The sequence below is a fragment of the Budorcas taxicolor genome, chromosome 5, assembly GCF_023091745.1.
Source record: "Budorcas taxicolor isolate Tak-1 chromosome 5, Takin1.1, whole genome shotgun sequence".
NCBI classification, from domain to species: domain Eukaryota; kingdom Metazoa; phylum Chordata; class Mammalia; order Artiodactyla; family Bovidae; genus Budorcas; species Budorcas taxicolor.
In genome coordinates this window covers 42471555-42491599 of record NC_068914.1, presented here as the reverse complement: position 1 = coordinate 42491599, position 20045 = coordinate 42471555, and the positions used below count along the sequence as shown (strand labels likewise).

The 20045-nt window shown below is 71.5% G+C and overlaps 10 non-coding genes across 10 annotated transcripts; all 10 read right to left on the bottom strand.

The window, feature by feature from the left end:
• Positions 1-190: 190 nt before the first annotated feature.
• Positions 191-309, bottom strand: LOC128049127 (5S ribosomal RNA). Its single transcript, XR_008199493.1, has one exon. It is a non-coding gene; the product is annotated as a 5S ribosomal RNA (ribosomal RNA).
• Positions 310-2264: 1955 nt separating this feature from the next.
• On the bottom strand, positions 2265-2383 carry LOC128049114 (5S ribosomal RNA). Its single transcript, XR_008199482.1, has one exon. It is a non-coding gene; the product is annotated as a 5S ribosomal RNA (ribosomal RNA).
• A 1960-nt stretch (positions 2384-4343) lies between these two features.
• Positions 4344-4462, bottom strand: LOC128049102 (5S ribosomal RNA). Its single transcript, XR_008199473.1, has one exon. It is a non-coding gene; the product is annotated as a 5S ribosomal RNA (ribosomal RNA).
• A 1960-nt stretch (positions 4463-6422) lies between these two features.
• On the bottom strand, positions 6423-6541 carry LOC128049091 (5S ribosomal RNA). Its single transcript, XR_008199462.1, has one exon. It is a non-coding gene; the product is annotated as a 5S ribosomal RNA (ribosomal RNA).
• Positions 6542-8504: 1963 nt separating this feature from the next.
• LOC128049080 (5S ribosomal RNA) lies at positions 8505-8623 on the bottom strand. The gene has a single exon (XR_008199452.1). It is a non-coding gene; the product is annotated as a 5S ribosomal RNA (ribosomal RNA).
• Positions 8624-10583: 1960 nt separating this feature from the next.
• Positions 10584-10702, bottom strand: LOC128049068 (5S ribosomal RNA). The gene has a single exon (XR_008199441.1). It is a non-coding gene; the product is annotated as a 5S ribosomal RNA (ribosomal RNA).
• Positions 10703-12657: 1955 nt separating this feature from the next.
• On the bottom strand, positions 12658-12776 carry LOC128049056 (5S ribosomal RNA). Its single transcript, XR_008199434.1, has one exon. It is a non-coding gene; the product is annotated as a 5S ribosomal RNA (ribosomal RNA).
• Positions 12777-14736: 1960 nt separating this feature from the next.
• On the bottom strand, positions 14737-14855 carry LOC128049047 (5S ribosomal RNA). Its single transcript, XR_008199426.1, has one exon. It is a non-coding gene; the product is annotated as a 5S ribosomal RNA (ribosomal RNA).
• Positions 14856-16815: 1960 nt separating this feature from the next.
• Positions 16816-16934, bottom strand: LOC128049223 (5S ribosomal RNA). The gene has a single exon (XR_008199575.1). It is a non-coding gene; the product is annotated as a 5S ribosomal RNA (ribosomal RNA).
• A 1963-nt stretch (positions 16935-18897) lies between these two features.
• Positions 18898-19016, bottom strand: LOC128049215 (5S ribosomal RNA). Its single transcript, XR_008199572.1, has one exon. It is a non-coding gene; the product is annotated as a 5S ribosomal RNA (ribosomal RNA).
• Positions 19017-20045: the final 1029 nt, after the last annotated feature.

Here is a 20045-nt window from a genome sequence, read left to right as displayed (position 1 = left end):
CCACGCGGAGGCAACCCAGGTGTGCAGCGGGAGTCGGGGCCCCGGCCACCCAACCTGAGAGGGGCTGGAAGGCAGGCGGCGGCTCTGAGCGCGGTGGGGTGCCAGGGGCCAGCGGCAGGTGCGGCTTGCGGTGCGGCTGGGGCCGGGGGCTAAAGGAGAGGGCAGGCAGGGAAAAAAAGAAACAACAAAAAGCCTACAGCACCCGGTATTCCCAGGCGGTCTCCCATCCAAGTACTAACCGGGCCCGACCCTGCTTAGCTTCCGAGATCAGACGAGATCGGGCGCGTTCAGGGTGGTATGGCCGTAGACGGAGGCGGCGGCCGCCAGGCGCCCTAAGAGCCCTGCGCTGCGCCTGCCTTTCGCTCTGACCCGCCGGTCGGGCCAGCCGGCGGCCGCAGCTCTCCAGCTCTCCACGGAGCGCGCGCTGCACTTGAGCTGCACCACCCGCGACCGGACTCCCGGCGGCCCGGTGGCCGGCCCACGCCGCCCCGCCCCCCGCCCCCCGTCACCCCCGGCCAACGCTCGGCCGGCCCGGCCCAGCCCGGCCCGGGGGACCACAGGGCTTCCGGGACCGGGAGCAGCCGGGCCGGGTGTGCCTGCCGGGGGGTGTAGGGGGGAGGGTGGAGTGAGGGGCGCGGAGGTCTTGGCGCTCTCCCACCCTGGGACCCTCCAGGCACCACCCGGCTCGGGGGCCGCCGCCCCTCCCCCACCCCCTCGCCCACCTCCCCAAGGCGTTCGCTGCCCAGGGCCTCGGGGCCCGCTGGGGCCCGCGGTCCTCTGAGCCTCCTGCGGGCCTAGGCGCAGCCCAGCCGTGGCCCTGAGCGCCCATCCTGCCCGGCACCTGCGCGGTGCCCAAACCCACCTGCAGCCACCAGCGCCGGCGACCAGAGCTCGTCAGCCCCGCCCCTTCGCCCTACCGAGGCCCCCCCCTCCCCTTGCCCCCACGCCGCCCTCCAAGCACAGGACCTTGCTGAGGGTGCAGACGAGCGACATGCAGCCACACGGACAGGCACACAGACACACTCGCAGGCACCCACGCCAAGCGAGACAGCCGGCCGGCGCAAGCTCGTCAGCCAGGGCCACAGCCACAGCACCCACCCGTGAGAGGCCGGGGCCAGAGGAAGGGACGGCAGGCCGGGGGTCAGGAGAGACAGAGACGGACAGAGATGAAGGTTCAGAGACAGGCTCCCAAGACGGCGAGAGGGCAGATGCAGATGCAGATGCAGATGCAGATGCAGACAGACAGACAGACACGAGCGCGCAGGCACACCCAGGGAGCGAGAGCCAGAGAGAGGGAGACACAGAGCGACCGACAGAGAGACGGAAAGCGGGAGACGGACAGGGGACAGGGGATGGCATCCCATCCGAGACGGACACTCTGGCACAGACCGTCACACACCGCAGAGAGCGGCCCGTGCGCAAGGGAGGGGGCGTCAGCCTTGGGCCGGGCGAGCCCCGGCTGGACGCGGTGCCCTGGGGCTGGCAATCACCCGTGGGGACCCCAAGACTTCCTCGCAGCCGAGGTCTCAAAGGTCCCCTTCGGCTTGGCTCCCTGAGGCGAGACCCAGCCCCCGCCCCCAGGCCAGAGGGTGAGTGTGGGAGAGAGTGTGCGTGTGAGTGTGTCGGTGGGCGACGGTGGGGTCGGGTCGACTGGGGGGGCCGGGTGGATACCCACAGCGGAGGGGGGCGGGTGTGGCGGCCGGGGCTTTGGAAGCCTGTGTGGTCCTCTTGCTGTCTCTCTCTCTCCCTCTTTCTCCGTCTCCCTTACTTGTGGTTTCCGGCTCTTGACCTGTCTGGGCTGCGGGGGGTGTGTCTGTGTCTGGGGGGGCGGGCGTGAGGGTGTGTGTGTGTGTGTGTGTGTGTGTGTGCGTGTGTGTGTGCGGTGCGCCCGCGCCTGCGGGAGACCGCGACGTTGCCTGCCAGGATGCGTCTGGGGGTGGGGCTGGGGCCCCGGCCCCGCCCAGAATTGCCTGAGGCCCGCCAAGGGAGCCCCAGACAGAGACCCCCGCGCCCGCGCCCCCGCCCCCGCCGTTCCTCTGGTTTCCTGGACGCCGAAAGCCGAGGGGCTCGCGGGCCGCGCGGAGGCAACCCAGGTGTGCAGCGGGAGTCGGGGCCCCGGCCACCCAACCTGAGAGGGGCTGGAAGGCAGGCGGCGGCTCTGAGCGCGGTGGGGTGCCAGGGGCCAGCGGCAGGTGCGGCTTGCGGTGCGGCTGGGGCCGGGGGCTAAAGGAGAGGGCAGGCAGGGAAAAAAAGAAACAACAAAAAGCCTACAGCACCCGGTATTCCCAGGCGGTCTCCCATCCAAGTACTAACCGGGCCCGACCCTGCTTAGCTTCCGAGATCAGACGAGATCGGGCGCGTTCAGGGTGGTATGGCCGTAGACGGAGGCGGCGGCCGCCAGGCGCCCTAAGAGCCCTGCGCTGCGCCTGCCTTTCGCTCTGACCCGCCGGTCGGGCCAGCCGGCGGCCGCAGCTCTCCAGCTCTCCACGGAGCGCGCGCTGCACTTGAGCTGCACCACCCGCGACCGGACTCCCGGCGGCCCGGTGGCCGGCCCACGCCGCCCCGCCCCCCGCCCCCCGTCACCCCCGGCCAACGCTCGGCCGGCCCGGCCCAGCCCGGCCCGGGGGACCACAGGGCTTCCGGGACCGGGAGCAGCCGGGCCGGGTGTGCCTGCCAGGGGGTGTAGGGGGGAGGGTGGAGTGAGGGGCGCGGAGGTCTTGGCGCTCTCCCACCCTGGGACCCTCCAGGCACCACCCGGCTCGGGGGCCGCCGCCCCTCCCCCACCCCCTCGCCCACCTCCCCAAGGCGTTCGCTGCCCAGGGCCTCGGGGCCCGCTGGGGCCCGCGGTCCTCTGAGCCTCCTGCGGGCCTAGGCGCAGCCCAGCCGTGGCCCTGAGCGCCCATCCTGCCCGGCACCTGCGCGGTGCCCAAACCCACCTGCAGCCACCAGCGCCGGCGACCAGAGCTCGTCAGCCCCGCCCCTTCGCCCTACCGAGGCCCCCCCCTCCCCTTGCCCCCACGCCGCCCTCCAAGCACAGGACCTTGCTGAGGGTGCAGACGAGCGACATGCAGCCACACGGACAGGCACACAGACACACTCGCAGGCACCCACGCCAAGCGAGACAGCCGGCCGGCGCAAGCTCGTCAGCCAGGGCCACAGCCACAGCACCCACCCGTGAGAGGCCGGGGCCAGAGGAAGGGACGGCAGGCCGGGGGTCAGGAGAGACAGAGACGGACAGAGATGAAGGTTCAGAGACAGGCTCCCAAGACGGCGAGAGGGCAGATGCAGATGCAGATGCAGATGCAGATGCAGACAGACAGACAGACAGACACGAGCGCGCAGGCACACCCAGGGAGCGAGAGCCAGAGAGAGGGAGACACAGAGCGACCGACAGAGAGACGGAAAGCGGGAGACGGACAGGGGACAGGGGATGGCATCCCATCCGAGACGGACACTCTGGCACAGACCGTCACACACCGCAGAGAGCGGCCCGTGCGCAAGGGAGGGGGCGTCAGCCTTGGGCCGGGCGAGCCCCGGCTGGACGCGGTGCCCTGGGGCTGGCAATCACCCGTGGGGACCCCAAGACTTCCTCGCAGCCGAGGTCTCAAAGGTCCCCTTCGGCTTGGCTCCCTGAGGCGAGACCCAGCCCCCGCCCCCAGGCCAGAGGGTGAGTGTGGGAGAGAGTGTGCGTGTGAGTGTGTCGGTGGGCGACGGTGGGGTCGGGTCGACTGGGGGGGGCCGGGTGGATACCCACAGCGGAGGGGGGCGGGTGTGGCGGCCGGGGCTTTGGAAGCCTGTGTGGTCCTCTTGCTGTCTCTCTCTCTCCCTCTTTCTCCGTCTCCCTTACTTGTGGTTTCCGGCTCTTGGCCTGTCTGGGCTGCGTGGGGTGTGTCTGTGTCTGGGGGGGCGGGCGTGAGGGTGTGTGTGTGTGTGTGTGTGTGTGTGTGCGTGTGTGTGTGCGGTGCGCCCGCGCCTGCGGGAGACCGCGACGTTGCCTGCCAGGATGCGTCTGGGGGTGGGGCTGGGGCCCCGGCCCCGCCCAGAATTGCCTGAGGCCCGCCAAGGGAGCCCCAGACAGAGACCCCCGCGCCCGCGCCCCCGCCCCCGCCGTTCCTCTGGTTTCCTGGACGCCGAAAGCCGAGGGGCTCGCGGGCCGCGCGGAGGCAACCCAGGTGTGCAGCGGGAGTCGGGGCCCCGGCCACCCAACCTGAGAGGGGCTGGAAGGCAGGCGGCGGCTCTGAGCGCGGTGGGGTGCCAGGGGCCAGCGGCAGGTGCGGCTTGCGGTGCGGCTGGGGCCGGGGGCTAAAGGAGAGGGCAGGCAGGGAAAAAAAGAAACAACAAAAAGCCTACAGCACCCGGTATTCCCAGGCGGTCTCCCATCCAAGTACTAACCGGGCCCGACCCTGCTTAGCTTCCGAGATCAGACGAGATCGGGCGCGTTCAGGGTGGTATGGCCGTAGACGGAGGCGGCGGCCGCCAGGCGCCCTAAGAGCCCTGCGCTGCGCCTGCCTTTCGCTCTGACCCGCCGGTCGGGCCAGCCGGCGGCCGCAGCTCTCCAGCTCTCCACGGAGCGCGCGCTGCACTTGAGCTGCACCACCCGCGACCGGACTCCCGGCGGCCCGGTGGCCGGCCCACGCCGCCCCGCCCCCCGCCCCCCGTCACCCCCGGCCAACGCTCGGCCGGCCCGGCCCAGCCCGGCCCGGGGGACCACAGGGCTTCCGGGACCGGGAGCAGCCGGGCCGGGTGTGCCTGCCAGGGGGTGTAGGGGGGAGGGTGGAGTGAGGGGCGCGGAGGTCTTGGCGCTCTCCCACCCTGGGACCCTCCAGGCACCACCCGGCTCGGGGGCCGCCGCCCCTCCCCCACCCCCTCGCCCACCTCCCCAAGGCGTTCGCTGCCCAGGGCCTCGGGGCCCGCTGGGGCCCGCGGTCCTCTGAGCCTCCTGCGGGCCTAGGCGCAGCCCAGCCGTGGCCCTGAGCGCCCATCCTGCCCGGCACCTGCGCGGTGCCCAAACCCACCTGCAGCCACCAGCGCCGGCGACCAGAGCTCGTCAGCCCCGCCCCTTCGCCCTACCGAGGCCCCCCCCTCCCCTTGCCCCCACGCCGCCCTCCAAGCACAGGACCTTGCTGAGGGTGCAGACGAGCGACATGCAGCCACACGGACAGGCACACAGACACACTCGCAGGCACCCACGCCAAGCGAGACAGCCGGCCGGCGCAAGCTCGTCAGCCAGGGCCACAGCCACAGCACCCACCCGTGAGAGGCCGGGGCCAGAGGAAGGGACGGCAGGCCGGGGGTCAGGAGAGACAGAGACGGACAGAGATGAAGGTTCAGAGACAGGCTCCCAAGACGGCGAGAGGGCAGATGCAGATGCAGATGCAGATGCAGATGCAGACAGACAGACAGACAGACACGAGCGCGCAGGCACACCCAGGGAGCGAGAGCCAGAGAGAGGGAGACACAGAGCGACCGACAGAGAGACGGAAAGCGGGAGACGGACAGGGGACAGGGGATGGCATCCCATCCGAGACGGACACTCTGGCACAGACCGTCACACACCGCAGAGAGCGGCCCGTGCGCAAGGGAGGGGGCGTCAGCCTTGGGCCGGGCGAGCCCCGGCTGGACGCGGTGCCCTGGGGCTGGCAATCACCCGTGGGGACCCCAAGACTTCCTCGCAGCCGAGGTCTCAAAGGTCCCCTTCGGCTTGGCTCCCTGAGGCGAGACCCAGCCCCCGCCCCCAGGCCAGAGGGTGAGTGTGGGAGAGAGTGTGCGTGTGAGTGTGTCGGTGGGCGACGGTGGGGTCGGGTCGACTGGGGGGGGCCGGGTGGATACCCACAGCGGAGGGGGGCGGGTGTGGCGGCCGGGGCTTTGGAAGCCTGTGTGGTCCTCTTGCTGTCTCTCTCTCTCCCTCTTTCTCCGTCTCCCTTACTTGTGGTTTCCGGCTCTTGACCTGTCTGGGCTGCGGGGGGTGTGTCTGTGTCTGGGGGGGCGGGCGTGAGGGTGTGTGTGTGTGTGTGTGTGTGTGTGTGCGTGTGTGTGTGCGGTGCGCCCGCGCCTGCGGGAGACCGCGACGTTGCCTGCCAGGATGCGTCTGGGGGTGGGGCTGGGGCCCCGGCCCCGCCCAGAATTGCCTGAGGCCCGCCAAGGGAGCCCCAGACAGAGACCCCCGCGCCCGCGCCCCCGCCCCCGCCGTTCCTCTGGTTTCCTGGACGCCGAAAGCCGAGGGGCTCGCGGGCCGCGCGGAGGCAACCCAGGTGTGCAGCGGGAGTCGGGGCCCCGGCCACCCAACCTGAGAGGGGCTGGAAGGCAGGCGGCGGCTCTGAGCGCGGTGGGGTGCCAGGGGCCAGCGGCAGGTGCGGCTTGCGGTGCGGCTGGGGCCGGGGGCTAAAGGAGAGGGCAGGCAGGGAAAAAAAGAAACAACAAAAAGCCTACAGCACCCGGTATTCCCAGGCGGTCTCCCATCCAAGTACTAACCGGGCCCGACCCTGCTTAGCTTCCGAGATCAGACGAGATCGGGCGCGTTCAGGGTGGTATGGCCGTAGACGGAGGCGGCGGCCGCCAGGCGCCCTAAGAGCCCTGCGCTGCGCCTGCCTTTCGCTCTGACCCGCCGGTCGGGCCAGCCGGCGGCCGCAGCTCTCCAGCTCTCCACGGAGCGCGCGCTGCACTTGAGCTGCACCACCCGCGACCGGACTCCCGGCGGCCCGGTGGCCGGCCCACGCCGCCCCGCCCCCCGCCCCCCGTCACCCCCGGCCAACGCTCGGCCGGCCCGGCCCAGCCCGGCCCGGGGGACCACAGGGCTTCCGGGACCGGGAGCAGCCGGGCCGGGTGTGCCTGCCGGGGGGTGTAGGGGGGAGGGTGGAGTGAGGGGCACGGAGGTCTTGGCGCTCTCCCACCCTGGGACCCTCCAGGCACCACCCCGCTCGGGGGCCGCCGCCCCTCCCCCACCCCCTCGCCCACCTCCCCAAGGCGTTCGCTGCCCAGGGCCTCGGGGCCCGCTGGGGCCCGCGGTCCTCTGAGCCTCCTGCGGGCCTAGGCGCAGCCCAGCCGTGGCCCTGAGCGCCCATCCTGCCCGGCACCTGCGCGGTGCCCAAACCCACCTGCAGCCACCAGCGCCGGCGACCAGAGCTCGTCAGCCCCGCCCCTTCGCCCTACCGAGGCCCCCCCCTCCCCTTGCCCCCACGCCGCCCTCCAAGCACAGGACCTTGCTGAGGGTGCAGACGAGCGACATGCAGCCACACGGACAGGCACACAGACACACTCGCAGGCACCCACGCCAAGCGAGACAGCCGGCCGGCGCAAGCTCGTCAGCCAGGGCCACAGCCACAGCACCCACCCGTGAGAGGCCGGGGCCAGAGGAAGGGACGGCAGGCCGGGGGTCAGGAGAGACAGAGACGGACAGAGATGAAGGTTCAGAGACAGGCTCCCAAGACGGCGAGAGGGCAGATGCAGATGCAGATGCAGATGCAGACAGACAGACAGACAGACACGAGCGCGCAGGCACACCCAGGGAGCGAGAGCCAGAGAGAGGGAGACACAGAGCGACCGACAGAGAGACGGAAAGCGGGAGACGGACAGGGGACAGGGGATGGCATCCCATCCGAGACGGACACTCTGGCACAGACCGTCACACACCGCAGAGAGCGGCCCGTGCGCAAGGGAGGGGGCGTCAGCCTTGGGCCGGGCGAGCCCCGGCTGGACGCGGTGCCCTGGGGCTGGCAATCACCCGTGGGGACCCCAAGACTTCCTCGCAGCCGAGGTCTCAAAGGTCCCCTTCGGCTTGGCTCCCTGAGGCGAGACCCAGCCCCCGCCCCCAGGCCAGAGGGTGAGTGTGGGAGAGAGTGTGCGTGTGAGTGTGTCGGTGGGCGACGGTGGGGTCGGGTCGACTGGGGGGGCCGGGTGGATACCCACAGCGGAGGGGGGCGGGTGTGGCGGCCGGGGCTTTGGAAGCCTGTGTGGTCCTCTTGCTGTCTCTCTCTCTCCCTCTTTCTCCGTCTCCCTTACTTGTGGTTTCCGGCTCTTGACCTGTCTGGGCTGCGGGGGGTGTGTCTGTGTCTGGGGGGGCGGGCGTGAGGGGGTGTGTGTGTGTGTGTGTGTGTGTGTGTGTGTGTGTGCGTGTGTGTGTGCGGTGCGCCCGCGCCTGCGGGAGACCGCGACGTTGCCTGCCAGGATGCGTCTGGGGGTGGGGCTGGGGCCCCGGCCCCGCCCAGAATTGCCTGAGGCCCGCCAAGGGAGCCCCAGACAGAGACCCCCGCGCCCGCGCCCCCGCCCCCGCCGTTCCTCTGGTTTCCTGGACGCCGAAAGCCGAGGGGCTCGCGGGCCGCGCGGAGGCAACCCAGGTGTGCAGCGGGAGTCGGGGCCCCGGCCACCCAACCTGAGAGGGGCTGGAAGGCAGGCGGCGGCTCTGAGCGCGGTGGGGTGCCAGGGGCCAGCGGCAGGTGCGGCTTGCGGTGCGGCTGGGGCCGGGGGCTAAAGGAGAGGGCAGGCAGGGAAAAAAAGAAACAACAAAAAGCCTACAGCACCCGGTATTCCCAGGCGGTCTCCCATCCAAGTACTAACCGGGCCCGACCCTGCTTAGCTTCCGAGATCAGACGAGATCGGGCGCGTTCAGGGTGGTATGGCCGTAGACGGAGGCGGCGGCCGCCAGGCGCCCTAAGAGCCCTGCGCTGCGCCTGCCTTTCGCTCTGACCCGCCGGTCGGGCCAGCCGGCGGCCGCAGCTCTCCAGCTCTCCACGGAGCGCGCGCTGCACTTGAGCTGCACCACCCGCGACCGGACTCCCGGCGGCCCGGTGGCCGGCCCACGCCGCCCCGCCCCCCGCCCCCCGTCACCCCCGGCCAACGCTCGGCCGGCCCGGCCCAGCCCGGCCCGGGGGACCACAGGGCTTCCGGGACCGGGAGCAGCCGGGCCGGGTGTGCCTGCCAGGGGGTGTAGGGGGGAGGGTGGAGTGAGGGGCGCGGAGGTCTTGGCGCTCTCCCACCCTGGGACCCTCCAGGCACCACCCGGCTCGGGGGCCGCCGCCCCTCCCCCACCCCCTCGCCCACCTCCCCAAGGCGTTCGCTGCCCAGGGCCTCGGGGCCCGCTGGGGCCCGCGGTCCTCTGAGCCTCCTGCGGGCCTAGGCGCAGCCCAGCCGTGGCCCTGAGCGCCCATCCTGCCCGGCACCTGCGCGGTGCCCAAACCCACCTGCAGCCACCAGCGCCGGCGACCAGAGCTCGTCAGCCCCGCCCCTTCGCCCTACCGAGGCCCCCCCCTCCCCTTGCCCCCACGCCGCCCTCCAAGCACAGGACCTTGCTGAGGGTGCAGACGAGCGACATGCAGCCACACGGACAGGCACACAGACACACTCGCAGGCACCCACGCCAAGCGAGACAGCCGGCCGGCGCAAGCTCGTCAGCCAGGGCCACAGCCACAGCACCCACCCGTGAGAGGCCGGGGCCAGAGGAAGGGACGGCAGGCCGGGGGTCAGGAGAGACAGAGACGGACAGAGATGAAGGTTCAGAGACAGGCTCCCAAGACGGCGAGAGGGCAGATGCAGATGCAGATGCAGATGCAGATGCAGACAGACAGACAGACAGACACGAGCGCGCAGGCACACCCAGGGAGCGAGAGCCAGAGAGAGGGAGACACAGAGCGACCGACAGAGAGACGGAAAGCGGGAGACGGACAGGGGACAGGGGATGGCATCCCATCCGAGACGGACACTCTGGCACAGACCGTCACACACCGCAGAGAGCGGCCCGTGCGCAAGGGAGGGGGCGTCAGCCTTGGGCCGGGCGAGCCCCGGCTGGACGCGGTGCCCTGGGGCTGGCAATCACCCGTGGGGACCCCAAGACTTCCTCGCAGCCGAGGTCTCAAAGGTCCCCTTCGGCTTGGCTCCCTGAGGCGAGACCCAGCCCCCGCCCCCAGGCCAGAGGGTGAGTGTGGGAGAGAGTGTGCGTGTGAGTGTGTCGGTGGGCGACGGTGGGGTCGGGTCGACTGGGGGGGGCCGGGTGGATACCCACAGCGGAGGGGGGCGGGTGTGGCGGCCGGGGCTTTGGAAGCCTGTGTGGTCCTCTTGCTGTCTCTCTCTCTCCCTCTTTCTCCGTCTCCCTTACTTGTGGTTTCCGGCTCTTGACCTGTCTGGGCTGCGGGGGGTGTGTCTGTGTCTGGGGGGGCGGGCGTGAGGGTGTGTGTGTGTGTGTGTGTGTGTGTGTGCGTGTGTGTGTGCGGTGCGCCCGCGCCTGCGGGAGACCGCGACGTTGCCTGCCAGGATGCGTCTGGGGGTGGGGCTGGGGCCCCGGCCCCGCCCAGAATTGCCTGAGGCCCGCCAAGGGAGCCCCAGACAGAGACCCCCGCGCCCGCGCCCCCGCCCCCGCCGTTCCTCTGGTTTCCTGGACGCCGAAAGCCGAGGGGCTCGCGGGCCGCGCGGAGGCAACCCAGGTGTGCAGCGGGAGTCGGGGCCCCGGCCACCCAACCTGAGAGGGGCTGGAAGGCAGGCGGCGGCTCTGAGCGCGGTGGGGTGCCAGGGGCCAGCGGCAGGTGCGGCTTGCGGTGCGGCTGGGGCCGGGGGCTAAAGGAGAGGGCAGGCAGGGAAAAAAAGAAACAACAAAAAGCCTACAGCACCCGGTATTCCCAGGCGGTCTCCCATCCAAGTACTAACCGGGCCCGACCCTGCTTAGCTTCCGAGATCAGACGAGATCGGGCGCGTTCAGGGTGGTATGGCCGTAGACGGAGGCGGCGGCCGCCAGGCGCCCTAAGAGCCCTGCGCTGCGCCTGCCTTTCGCTCTGACCCGCCGGTCGGGCCAGCCGGCGGCCGCAGCTCTCCAGCTCTCCACGGAGCGCGCGCTGCACTTGAGCTGCACCACCCGCGACCGGACTCCCGGCGGCCCGGTGGCCGGCCCACGCCGCCCCGCCCCCCGCCCCCCGTCACCCCCGGCCAACGCTCGGCCGGCCCGGCCCAGCCCGGCCCGGGGGACCACAGGGCTTCCGGGACCGGGAGCAGCCGGGCCGGGTGTGCCTGCCGGGGGGTGTAGGGGGGAGGGTGGAGTGAGGGGCACGGAGGTCTTGGCGCTCTCCCACCCTGGGACCCTCCAGGCACCACCCCGCTCGGGGGCCGCCGCCCCTCCCCCACCCCCTCGCCCACCTCCCCAAGGCGTTCGCTGCCCAGGGCCTCGGGGCCCGCTGGGGCCCGCGGTCCTCTGAGCCTCCTGCGGGCCTAGGCGCAGCCCAGCCGTGGCCCTGAGCGCCCATCCTGCCCGGCACCTGCGCGGTGCCCAAACCCACCTGCAGCCACCAGCGCCGGCGACCAGAGCTCGTCAGCCCCGCCCCTTCGCCCTACCGAGGCCCCCCCCTCCCCTTGCCCCCACGCCGCCCTCCAAGCACAGGACCTTGCTGAGGGTGCAGACGAGCGACATGCAGCCACACGGACAGGCACACAGACACACTCGCAGGCACCCACGCCAAGCGAGACAGCCGGCCGGCGCAAGCTCGTCAGCCAGGGCCACAGCCACAGCACCCACCCGTGAGAGGCCGGGGCCAGAGGAAGGGACGGCAGGCCGGGGGTCAGGAGAGACAGAGACGGACAGAGATGAAGGTTCAGAGACAGGCTCCCAAGACGGCGAGAGGGCAGATGCAGATGCAGATGCAGATGCAGATGCAGACAGACAGACAGACACGAGCGCGCAGGCACACCCAGGGAGCGAGAGCCAGAGAGAGGGAGACACAGAGCGACCGACAGAGAGACGGAAAGCGGGAGACGGACAGGGGACAGGGGATGGCATCCCATCCGAGACGGACACTCTGGCACAGACCGTCACACACCGCAGAGAGCGGCCCGTGCGCAAGGGAGGGGGCGTCAGCCTTGGGCCGGGCGAGCCCCGGCTGGACGCGGTGCCCTGGGGCTGGCAATCACCCGTGGGGACCCCAAGACTTCCTCGCAGCCGAGGTCTCAAAGGTCCCCTTCGGCTTGGCTCCCTGAGGCGAGACCCAGCCCCCGCCCCCAGGCCAGAGGGTGAGTGTGGGAGAGAGTGTGCGTGTGAGTGTGTCGGTGGGCGACGGTGGGGTCGGGTCGACTGGGGGGGCCGGGTGGATACCCACAGCGGAGGGGGGCGGGTGTGGCGGCCGGGGCTTTGGAAGCCTGTGTGGTCCTCTTGCTGTCTCTCTCTCTCCCTCTTTCTCCGTCTCCCTTACTTGTGGTTTCCGGCTCTTGACCTGTCTGGGCTGCGGGGGGTGTGTCTGTGTCTGGGGGGGCGGGCGTGAGGGTGTGTGTGTGTGTGTGTGTGTGTGTGTGCGTGTGTGTGTGCGGTGCGCCCGCGCCTGCGGGAGACCGCGACGTTGCCTGCCAGGATGCGTCTGGGGGTGGGGCTGGGGCCCCGGCCCCGCCCAGAATTGCCTGAGGCCCGCCAAGGGAGCCCCAGACAGAGACCCCCGCGCCCGCGCCCCCGCCCCCGCCGTTCCTCTGGTTTCCTGGACGCCGAAAGCCGAGGGGCTCGCGGGCCGCGCGGAGGCAACCCAGGTGTGCAGCGGGAGTCGGGGCCCCGGCCACCCAACCTGAGAGGGGCTGGAAGGCAGGCGGCGGCTCTGAGCGCGGTGGGGTGCCAGGGGCCAGCGGCAGGTGCGGCTTGCGGTGCGGCTGGGGCCGGGGGCTAAAGGAGAGGGCAGGCAGGGAAAAAAAGAAACAACAAAAAGCCTACAGCACCCGGTATTCCCAGGCGGTCTCCCATCCAAGTACTAACCGGGCCCGACCCTGCTTAGCTTCCGAGATCAGACGAGATCGGGCGCGTTCAGGGTGGTATGGCCGTAGACGGAGGCGGCGGCCGCCAGGCGCCCTAAGAGCCCTGCGCTGCGCCTGCCTTTCGCTCTGACCCGCCGGTCGGGCCAGCCGGCGGCCGCAGCTCTCCAGCTCTCCACGGAGCGCGCGCTGCACTTGAGCTGCACCACCCGCGACCGGACTCCCGGCGGCCCGGTGGCCGGCCCACGCCGCCCCGCCCCCCGCCCCCCGTCACCCCCGGCCAACGCTCGGCCGGCCCGGCCCAGCCCGGCCCGGGGGACCACAGGGCTTCCGGGACCGGGAGCAGCCGGGCCGGGTGTGCCTGCCAGGGGGTGTAGGGGGGAGGGTGGAGTGAGGGGCGCGGAGGTCTTGGCGCTCTCCCACCCTGGGACCCTCCAGGCACCACCCGGCTCGGGGGCCGCCGCCCCTCCCCCACCCCCTCGCCCACCTCCCCAAGGCGTTCGCTGCCCAGGGCCTCGGGGCCCGCTGGGGCCCGCGGTCCTCTGAGCCTCCTGCGGGCCTAGGCGCAGCCCAGCCGTGGCCCTGAGCGCCCATCCTGCCCGGCACCTGCGCGGTGCCCAAACCCACCTGCAGCCACCAGCGCCGGCGACCAGAGCTCGTCAGCCCCGCCCCTTCGCCCTACCGAGGCCCCCCCCTCCCCTTGCCCCCACGCCGCCCTCCAAGCACAGGACCTTGCTGAGGGTGCAGACGAGCGACATGCAGCCACACGGACAGGCACACAGACACACTCGCAGGCACCCACGCCAAGCGAGACAGCCGGCCGGCGCAAGCTCGTCAGCCAGGGCCACAGCCACAGCACCCACCCGTGAGAGGCCGGGGCCAGAGGAAGGGACGGCAGGCCGGGGGTCAGGAGAGACAGAGACGGACAGAGATGAAGGTTCAGAGACAGGCTCCCAAGACGGCGAGAGGGCAGATGCAGATGCAGATGCAGATGCAGATGCAGACAGACAGACAGACAGACACGAGCGCGCAGGCACACCCAGGGAGCGAGAGCCAGAGAGAGGGAGACACAGAGCGACCGACAGAGAGACGGAAAGCGGGAGACGGACAGGGGACAGGGGATGGCATCCCATCCGAGACGGACACTCTGGCACAGACCGTCACACACCGCAGAGAGCGGCCCGTGCGCAAGGGAGGGGGCGTCAGCCTTGGGCCGGGCGAGCCCCGGCTGGACGCGGTGCCCTGGGGCTGGCAATCACCCGTGGGGACCCCAAGACTTCCTCGCAGCCGAGGTCTCAAAGGTCCCCTTCGGCTTGGCTCCCTGAGGCGAGACCCAGCCCCCGCCCCCAGGCCAGAGGGTGAGTGTGGGAGAGAGTGTGCGTGTGAGTGTGTCGGTGGGCGACGGTGGGGTCGGGTCGACTGGGGGGGGCCGGGTGGATACCCACAGCGGAGGGGGGCGGGTGTGGCGGCCGGGGCTTTGGAAGCCTGTGTGGTCCTCTTGCTGTCTCTCTCTCTCCCTCTTTCTCCGTCTCCCTTACTTGTGGTTTCCGGCTCTTGGCCTGTCTGGGCTGCGTGGGGTGTGTCTGTGTCTGGGGGGGCGGGCGTGAGGGTGTGTGTGTGTGTGTGTGTGTGTGTGTGCGTGTGTGTGTGCGGTGCGCCCGCGCCTGCGGGAGACCGCGACGTTGCCTGCCAGGATGCGTCTGGGGGTGGGGCTGGGGCCCCGGCCCCGCCCAGAATTGCCTGAGGCCCGCCAAGGGAGCCCCAGACAGAGACCCCCGCGCCCGCGCCCCCGCCCCCGCCGTTCCTCTGGTTTCCTGGACGCCGAAAGCCGAGGGGCTCGCGGGCCGCGCGGAGGCAACCCAGGTGTGCAGCGGGAGTCGGGGCCCCGGCCACCCAACCTGAGAGGGGCTGGAAGGCAGGCGGCGGCTCTGAGCGCGGTGGGGTGCCAGGGGCCAGCGGCAGGTGCGGCTTGCGGTGCGGCTGGGGCCGGGGGCTAAAGGAGAGGGCAGGCAGGGAAAAAAAGAAACAACAAAAAGCCTACAGCACCCGGTATTCCCAGGCGGTCTCCCATCCAAGTACTAACCGGGCCCGACCCTGCTTAGCTTCCGAGATCAGACGAGATCGGGCGCGTTCAGGGTGGTATGGCCGTAGACGGAGGCGGCGGCCGCCAGGCGCCCTAAGAGCCCTGCGCTGCGCCTGCCTTTCGCTCTGACCCGCCGGTCGGGCCAGCCGGCGGCCGCAGCTCTCCAGCTCTCCACGGAGCGCGCGCTGCACTTGAGCTGCACCACCCGCGACCGGACTCCCGGCGGCCCGGTGGCCGGCCCACGCCGCCCCGCCCCCCGCCCCCCGTCACCCCCGGCCAACGCTCGGCCGGCCCGGCCCAGCCCGGCCCGGGGGACCACAGGGCTTCCGGGACCGGGAGCAGCCGGGCCGGGTGTGCCTGCCAGGGGGTGTAGGGGGGAGGGTGGAGTGAGGGGCGCGGAGGTCTTGGCGCTCTCCCACCCTGGGACCCTCCAGGCACCACCCGGCTCGGGGGCCGCCGCCCCTCCCCCACCCCCTCGCCCACCTCCCCAAGGCGTTCGCTGCCCAGGGCCTCGGGGCCCGCTGGGGCCCGCGGTCCTCTGAGCCTCCTGCGGGCCTAGGCGCAGCCCAGCCGTGGCCCTGAGCGCCCATCCTGCCCGGCACCTGCGCGGTGCCCAAACCCACCTGCAGCCACCAGCGCCGGCGACCAGAGCTCGTCAGCCCCGCCCCTTCGCCCTACCGAGGCCCCCCCCTCCCCTTGCCCCCACGCCGCCCTCCAAGCACAGGACCTTGCTGAGGGTGCAGACGAGCGACATGCAGCCACACGGACAGGCACACAGACACACTCGCAGGCACCCACGCCAAGCGAGACAGCCGGCCGGCGCAAGCTCGTCAGCCAGGGCCACAGCCACAGCACCCACCCGTGAGAGGCCGGGGCCAGAGGAAGGGACGGCAGGCCGGGGGTCAGGAGAGACAGAGACGGACAGAGATGAAGGTTCAGAGACAGGCTCCCAAGACGGCGAGAGGGCAGATGCAGATGCAGATGCAGATGCAGATGCAGACAGACAGACAGACAGACACGAGCGCGCAGGCACACCCAGGGAGCGAGAGCCAGAGAGAGGGAGACACAGAGCGACCGACAGAGAGACGGAAAGCGGGAGACGGACAGGGGACAGGGGATGGCATCCCATCCGAGACGGACACTCTGGCACAGACCGTCACACACCGCAGAGAGCGGCCCGTGCGCAAGGGAGGGGGCGTCAGCCTTGGGCCGGGCGAGCCCCGGCTGGACGCGGTGCCCTGGGGCTGGCAATCACCCGTGGGGACCCCAAGACTTCCTCGCAGCCGAGGTCTCAAAGGTCCCCTTCGGCTTGGCTCCCTGAGGCGAGACCCAGCCCCCGCCCCCAGGCCAGAGGGTGAGTGTGGGAGAGAGTGTGCGTGTGAGTGTGTCGGTGGGCGACGGTGGGGTCGGGTCGACTGGGGGGGGCCGGGTGGATACCCACAGCGGAGGGGGGCGGGTGTGGCGGCCGGGGCTTTGGAAGCCTGTGTGGTCCTCTTGCTGTCTCTCTCTCTCCCTCTTTCTCCGTCTCCCTTACTTGTGGTTTCCGGCTCTTGACCTGTCTGGGCTGCGGGGGGTGTGTCTGTGTCTGGGGGGGCGGGCGTGAGGGTGTGTGTGTGTGTGTGTGTGTGTGTGTGCGTGTGTGTGTGCGGTGCGCCCGCGCCTGCGGGAGACCGCGACGTTGCCTGCCAGGATGCGTCTGGGGGTGGGGCTGGGGCCCCGGCCCCGCCCAGAATTGCCTGAGGCCCGCCAAGGGAGCCCCAGACAGAGACCCCCGCGCCCGCGCCCCCGCCCCCGCCGTTCCTCTGGTTTCCTGGACGCCGAAAGCCGAGGGGCTCGCGGGCCGCGCGGAGGCAACCCAGGTGTGCAGCGGGAGTCGGGGCCCCGGCCACCCAACCTGAGAGGGGCTGGAAGGCAGGCGGCGGCTCTGAGCGCGGTGGGGTGCCAGGGGCCAGCGGCAGGTGCGGCTTGCGGTGCGGCTGGGGCCGGGGGCTAAAGGAGAGGGCAGGCAGGGAAAAAAAGAAACAACAAAAAGCCTACAGCACCCGGTATTCCCAGGCGGTCTCCCATCCAAGTACTAACCGGGCCCGACCCTGCTTAGCTTCCGAGATCAGACGAGATCGGGCGCGTTCAGGGTGGTATGGCCGTAGACGGAGGCGGCGGCCGCCAGGCGCCCTAAGAGCCCTGCGCTGCGCCTGCCTTTCGCTCTGACCCGCCGGTCGGGCCAGCCGGCGGCCGCAGCTCTCCAGCTCTCCACGGAGCGCGCGCTGCACTTGAGCTGCACCACCCGCGACCGGACTCCCGGCGGCCCGGTGGCCGGCCCACGCCGCCCCGCCCCCCGCCCCCCGTCACCCCCGGCCAACGCTCGGCCGGCCCGGCCCAGCCCGGCCCGGGGGACCACAGGGCTTCCGGGACCGGGAGCAGCCGGGCCGGGTGTGCCTGCCGGGGGGTGTAGGGGGGAGGGTGGAGTGAGGGGCACGGAGGTCTTGGCGCTCTCCCACCCTGGGACCCTCCAGGCACCACCCCGCTCGGGGGCCGCCGCCCCTCCCCCACCCCCTCGCCCACCTCCCCAAGGCGTTCGCTGCCCAGGGCCTCGGGGCCCGCTGGGGCCCGCGGTCCTCTGAGCCTCCTGCGGGCCTAGGCGCAGCCCAGCCGTGGCCCTGAGCGCCCATCCTGCCCGGCACCTGCGCGGTGCCCAAACCCACCTGCAGCCACCAGCGCCGGCGACCAGAGCTCGTCAGCCCCGCCCCTTCGCCCTACCGAGGCCCCCCCCTCCCCTTGCCCCCACGCCGCCCTCCAAGCACAGGACCTTGCTGAGGGTGCAGACGAGCGACATGCAGCCACACGGACAGGCACACAGACACACTCGCAGGCACCCACGCCAAGCGAGACAGCCGGCCGGCGCAAGCTCGTCAGCCAGGGCCACAGCCACAGCACCCACCCGTGAGAGGCCGGGGCCAGAGGAAGGGACGGCAGGCCGGGGGTCAGGAGAGACAGAGACGGACAGAGATGAAGGTTCAGAGACAGGCTCCCAAGACGGCGAGAGGGCAGATGCAGATGCAGATGCAGATGCAGACAGACAGACAGACAGACACGAGCGCGCAGGCACACCCAGGGAGCGAGAGCCAGAGAGAGGGAGACACAGAGCGACCGACAGAGAGACGGAAAGCGGGAGACGGACAGGGGACAGGGGATGGCATCCCATCCGAGACGGACACTCTGGCACAGACCGTCACACACCGCAGAGAGCGGCCCGTGCGCAAGGGAGGGGGCGTCAGCCTTGGGCCGGGCGAGCCCCGGCTGGACGCGGTGCCCTGGGGCTGGCAATCACCCGTGGGGACCCCAAGACTTCCTCGCAGCCGAGGTCTCAAAGGTCCCCTTCGGCTTGGCTCCCTGAGGCGAGACCCAGCCCCCGCCCCCAGGCCAGAGGGTGAGTGTGGGAGAGAGTGTGCGTGTGAGTGTGTCGGTGGGCGACGGTGGGGTCGGGTCGACTGGGGGGGCCGGGTGGATACCCACAGCGGAGGGGGGCGGGTGTGGCGGCCGGGGCTTTGGAAGCCTGTGTGGTCCTCTTGCTGTCTCTCTCTCTCCCTCTTTCTCCGTCTCCCTTACTTGTGGTTTCCGGCTCTTGACCTGTCTGGGCTGCGGGGGGTGTGTCTGTGTCTGGGGGGGCGGGCGTGAGGGGGTGTGTGTGTGTGTGTGTGTGTGTGTGTGTGTGTGTGCGTGTGTGTGTGCGGTGCGCCCGCGCCTGCGGGAGACCGCGACGTTGCCTGCCAGGATGCGTCTGGGGGTGGGGCTGGGGCCCCGGCCCCGCCCAGAATTGCCTGAGGCCCGCCAAGGGAGCCCCAGACAGAGACCCCCGCGCCCGCGCCCCCGCCCCCGCCGTTCCTCTGGTTTCCTGGACGCCGAAAGCCGAGGGGCTCGCGGGCCGCGCGGAGGCAACCCAGGTGTGCAGCGGGAGTCGGGGCCCCGGCCACCCAACCTGAGAGGGGCTGGAAGGCAGGCGGCGGCTCTGAGCGCGGTGGGGTGCCAGGGGCCAGCGGCAGGTGCGGCTTGCGGTGCGGCTGGGGCCGGGGGCTAAAGGAGAGGGCAGGCAGGGAAAAAAAGAAACAACAAAAAGCCTACAGCACCCGGTATTCCCAGGCGGTCTCCCATCCAAGTACTAACCGGGCCCGACCCTGCTTAGCTTCCGAGATCAGACGAGATCGGGCGCGTTCAGGGTGGTATGGCCGTAGACGGAGGCGGCGGCCGCCAGGCGCCCTAAGAGCCCTGCGCTGCGCCTGCCTTTCGCTCTGACCCGCCGGTCGGGCCAGCCGGCGGCCGCAGCTCTCCAGCTCTCCACGGAGCGCGCGCTGCACTTGAGCTGCACCACCCGCGACCGGACTCCCGGCGGCCCGGTGGCCGGCCCACGCCGCCCCGCCCCCCGCCCCCCGTCACCCCCGGCCAACGCTCGGCCGGCCCGGCCCAGCCCGGCCCGGGGGACCACAGGGCTTCCGGGACCGGGAGCAGCCGGGCCGGGTGTGCCTGCCAGGGGGTGTAGGGGGGAGGGTGGAGTGAGGGGCGCGGAGGTCTTGGCGCTCTCCCACCCTGGGACCCTCCAGGCACCACCCGGCTCGGGGGCCGCCGCCCCTCCCCCACCCCCTCGCCCACCTCCCCAAGGCGTTCGCTGCCCAGGGCCTCGGGGCCCGCTGGGGCCCGCGGTCCTCTGAGCCTCCTGCGGGCCTAGGCGCAGCCCAGCCGTGGCCCTGAGCGCCCATCCTGCCCGGCACCTGCGCGGTGCCCAAACCCACCTGCAGCCACCAGCGCCGGCGACCAGAGCTCGTCAGCCCCGCCCCTTCGCCCTACCGAGGCCCCCCCCCTCCCCTTGCCCCCACGCCGCCCTCCAAGCACAGGACCTTGCTGAGGGTGCAGACGAGCGACATGCAGCCACACGGACAGGCACACAGACACACTCGCAGGCACCCACGCCAAGCGAGACAGCCGGCCGGCGCAAGCTCGTCAGCCAGGGCCACAGCCACAGCACCCACCCGTGAGAGGCCGGGGCCAGAGGAAGGGACGGCAGGCCGGGGGTCAGGAGAGACAGAGACGGACAGAGATGAAGGTTCAGAGACAGGCTCCCAAGACGGCGAGAGGGCAGATGCAGATGCAGATGCAGATGCAGATGCAGACAGACAGACAGACAGACACGAGCGCGCAGGCACACCCAGGGAGCGAGAGCCAGAGAGAGGGAGACACAGAGCGACCGACAGAGAGACGGAAAGCGGGA